We start from the raw sequence: 5,000 nt of genomic DNA on the forward strand, positions 1-5,000 counted from the left end.
GGGGGGTCCAGCTCGATTTCCCCACTCTGCAATATATTTAGGAGGTCGGTATACGACATAGCACTACATGTTGCCCCTGTGTCAAGTTGAGTTCTGATGACAGGGCTATGCTCGCTGTGAAATGTGAGTGGTACCATGAAAGAGGATTTGCCCATGTTACGACTAACAACTCCAACACGTTCAGTGACAAAGACAGACTCATCAGAGTCGGATACGGACTCACATGCTGACTCACCACCTTCTGCATATCCTGACGTTCCACTTATGTGATGTACCTTGTTGGTTGGCCCACTCGAGACTCGATTCTTTTCCTGACACTCGACGGCAAAGTGTCCTTGTTTGCCACATTTAAGGCAAGTCTTACCAGACGCTGGACATTTAGCTCTATCGTAAGGATGATTGGTGCCACAGAACTTGCATTGCCTTGCATTTGTTTTTTCTTGTTTACTTTGCTTTGATTCATGTCCCCGATTACGTTGATGTTGCTTTTTATTTCCAGGATTCTGTTTGTCTGCTGCATGGACGGTGTTTTGCGGATTGCTTACTGCATCTTTAAGCTGCTCCTTGTGTTTTCTAGACAATTAGCTGGCTCTTAGGGCCTCATCATCTTGTTAACCCGGGGACTGGGCGTTCCCTGATTAGCCTGTGACGTGTAGACGAATCTCTAGTAGCAATAACTAATCTGTCACGAATTAAACTTTCACAGAGACCATCACATTCACACGATTCTGCCAGCTGGCGCAATCTCACAACATACTGGTCAATAGTTTCGTGTTCAGTTTGATTAACAAATCCAAACTTGACTCTTTCAAGCAACAGATATTTTTGAGGCATGAAATGGTTGCCTGAATCTTCTCAGGGTCACTCTTGTCCTCAGGGACTGGAGCAGTAAGACTATTCATTACTTTCACACACTCCAAACCCATCACGCTACATAATGCACCCCCCTGAACTTTCTTAGATTTCTTGTTTAACTCAGTAGCGGTAACGTAATATTCCCATGCTTGTTAGGGTTAGGGTTAGGGTTAGGGTTAGGGTTAGGGTTAGGGTCAACGAGGCCATGCTTTTAATCTCTCCTTCCCTGAATTCTGGGAAAGCCCTAAAGACTACTTCATGTAACAGGGGACAAACAAAGAATATTATGGTATTTTCACTGTCAAAATAGCCAAGGATTTAGCCTACGCGCAACGCCGGTATCCTTGTAATACCTCAGGGTTTAGGATACAATGCTATGCAAGTCTCCAGGGAACTCATTTCCCTATTTATACGCACCTTCTCTGGTTTTCGGTCTCTTTCGCCAAGTTACGCCATTCTGGTCCAGTGTGAAATTTTTTGCTTTGAACTTTGAGTCTCGCGTCGCCGAAGCCGCAGCACTTCATTGTGGCCGTTCCCGCGGAACGTTCATACAGAACAGAATGGCTTTAACTCCGAACACAGAGAGGAAAACAATCTCTCCCGTACCATCATAATCACTGGTGATTCCATTCTCAAGCATCTAAATGCCCATAAGATATCCAAAGATAACAACAAAGTTAAAGTTGCTACCTTTCCAGGCTGGACCATCAGAGATATGCGCGATCATATCAAGCCTATCTTCAGGAAAAAGCCAAACCATTTCATTATTCATGTTGGCACAAACAGCCTTCGTGAAAGTGAAAGTCCATCTGCCTGTTCTGACGAAATTATTAACCTTGTAAGTTCGATTAAGAGAGATGCAACAGACACAGATGTGGTTCTGTCGAGTCTAACAGCTCGATCTGATGACGGGCAACTAGCAATTCAAGTGGAGGAAGTTAATTCGACCTTAAGGGATTTTGCCGCCAAAACCAATGGAAGATCATTACCCACTCCAACATTGTTGCTGATCATCATCTCAATCGTAGTGGTCTCCATTTAAATAGAATAGAAACTTCTCGCCTAGCTCGAAATTTTTTATATTTCTTTGCTCATAGTGATTAGGATATTGACGTTTGGGAGCCCACTGCACACGTACATGTACTGCGGGACGAAAGAGGCAACGCTATTATTCAGGGTAAGTCCATTGATAATGTTAAGATCAATTCGTTCGGTCGAGGCTTAGTGATGGCTTCCCTTAATACAAATAGTCTGTTAGCCCACATTGAAGAGCTGCGTGTTTTCATGTCCAATTCTAAAAGTGATCTACTTTCCATTAACGAAACGAAATTGGACCTCACTATTGGCGACAGCGAGGTATACTTAGCGGGTTATGAACTGATAAGGAAAGATCGTGTCAGAAATGGTCTCTTGTACCGGTTTCTTGTGGCATCCCACAGGGTAGCAACCTAGGACCACTCTTATTCCTAGTTTACATTAACGATCTGCCAAATTGCCTTAGGTTGACCTCCCCAAGGATGTTTGCTGATGATACTAACATAACCTTTGCTGCCCGCACATTGACTCATCTTGAGAAAGGTTTAAATCCAGAGTTAAGAAGTCTTAATATATGGCTCATTTCCAACAAACTGACCTTGAATGTTGCGAAGACATAATTTATGGTTATTAGGTCAAACCAACGTTTAAATTCATTCTCAGACAATCAAGTAAACGTTGAGATTGATGCTAAATTAATCACTAAAGTTAAAGAAGCTAAATCACTAGGCGTGATAATTGACGAACACCTCTCATGGTCTAATCATATAGGTGATCTTAGCAAGAAGATATGTTCAGCTATAGGCGCCCTTAAACGAATAAGACCATACATCTCAAAGCACACTGCCCTCCAAATCTATCAAGCGTTGATCTTACCCCACTTTGATTATTGTAGCTCCGTTTGGGGCGATTGCAACTTAACCTTAAGTGATAAAGTTCAAAAGCTTCAAAATAGGGCTGCCAAGGCGATTACCACAATCTTGGACAAAACTCGTTGGGAAAATGTGACGTTCTAATTTGTCTGTGCGATAAAGAGTAAATTCTTCCTACTTTCCCCCCTCTCCTCATTCCAATGTTGTTTTAAAAAGCGACCAAAGGCTTGCACAGTATTTTGCATCACATTACCAACATTGGTATGGGGGGAAGGGGGGAAGGACCAAGGTATTTTGTGAGTGCGTGCCAAATGATGCTTAAGCTAGAATTTTTCCCAAGAGTTTTGTCCAAGATTGCAGGTCCAATTACGACACAAGTGCTATTTTCCTTTTAAATCTGTTAAATTAGGATGATCTAACTACTCGCCGACAAAAGCTTAAAGCTATATTAATCTTTAAAACAATCAATGGACTCACCCCAGCGTACCTCCAGAATTCATTCAGTACCCGCAGTACGCAATACAACTTAAGAAACGTAGAGGCTAAACTTGAGTTGCCTTTGCCGCGAACAAATTATGGCAAGCGTGCTTTTTGTTATAGCGGAGCACTGTTATGGAATAGTTTGCGCATCCGCTTGCGACAATCAGACTCCCTAGAATACTTTAAAAGGAAAATTGACCAACTATATAGTAGGTGCCAGTCGGGCTCCCACACGGCAATCTTGTAAAACAGTGTACATTGTAGTTGTAATGAAACTTTTTATTGAAGAATTTTTATTGAAGAATTTACCGTGTATAAATAAATAAAGTAAGTAAGTAAGTAACCGCATACAAGTTCAGGGCCCAGGACAAGGACAGCCGCTAGTACAGGACCGATAGGTTCAAGCTCAAGAACAACAACTTCAAGCCGAAGCACAACAACATCAAGCGCCACCAGGCGCCGCGGCTGCCCAAGTTCAGGTTGGCGAGGTTATGTTTTTCACTCTCATGGCCCGGGTCCTTAGTTTACATGTCTACCGCGTGCTTTGCCAAGTTTTGCCATTTATGTGTCACTCTGTGGTGTCGCCACGCTCGTTTGTGTCTGTAGTTGTTTCGTTTTCGCTATTCCGTTCACTTTGTCCCCTTCGTGTGTTCGACCTGAGAAAAAGAGTTTGGTCGTGTCTTCCGACGTTAGGAAGAGTTTGATCCTGTGTTTGGCCTTAGAAAGAGTTTGGTCTCAATCGACCGCTGCCCCAATAACTGCCTAGATGTGAAAGGCCACGATTTTATCCGTATCCACATCGCCATCCCCCTGTGTGCTTCTCCTGTGGCAAGCGAGGTCTTGTAATTAACTCTCGATCTAGGGGCAGTTCCGGCCACCGTAAACAAAATTAGGAGTGTTACATCCAGATTTTGTTAATATGTGGTGTTATTTAAATGTGTTTCATACAACTCATATCGTCCCGTTTTTTGTTCGTTTCTTTTTCTTTATTTGTAGTCGGACTTACTTCTTTCCCCTCCCACTCCTTGCCGTACCAGAAGGGAATTCTACACCACTTCCTATAACCTGTCTCAGGACGGGTTCCTCGTCCGGCCAGGCTGGCGGGTGTTGGCCTCCCTTTTCTCTTCATATGTTTATTTTGTTTGGGGTCTACCTTCGTTCCCTTTTTACTGGGTTGCCAGTATGGCAATCCCAGTCGGAATCTGTCTTTAATTTCGTCGTTTTCTTCTTTTTCGTTTTCTTTTTAATCTTTTTTTTTTCCGTGTCGGTAAAAGTCTTGCCTGTCACTCCCCTGCTAAGTGGTGTCTTTGTGCATAGAGCCTTCTGTGCGTATTTTCTTAGGATCGAGAGGGTAGTGGGAAATGCGTAGATTTCTCTGGTAGACACAGTAGAACGATTAACTTAACCGGCAATGGCGTCGAAAGTCATGTAACGCGAATGGCGTTTTAGTGGATCTTTGAACAAGATGTACCCTTATGAAGCTCAATAATGGCAAGCGAATTGGATACTGAACAAGACAGGCGGTCGAATGTTAAAAGCGACGAGTAATGGACTTCGACAACAATCTGTCGCCCGTTGAGCCGTAATCAAAGTGAGCTGTCTTCCTAACATTTTGCCAAGTGTGGTGTTTTGTACAACACTGAAACCAAATGAACAGTTCTCTGGTAACTCAGTATGGGTTCAACAAAGACAGTGAAGGAATCCATATAGTGGATCTGTTATCTCAGTTGTCTCGCTTTTTGTCAGATTTGTATTTAC

The sequence above is a fragment of the Montipora capricornis genome, chromosome 10, assembly GCF_036669925.1.
Source record: "Montipora capricornis isolate CH-2021 chromosome 10, ASM3666992v2, whole genome shotgun sequence".
NCBI lineage: Eukaryota > Metazoa > Cnidaria > Anthozoa > Scleractinia > Acroporidae > Montipora > Montipora capricornis.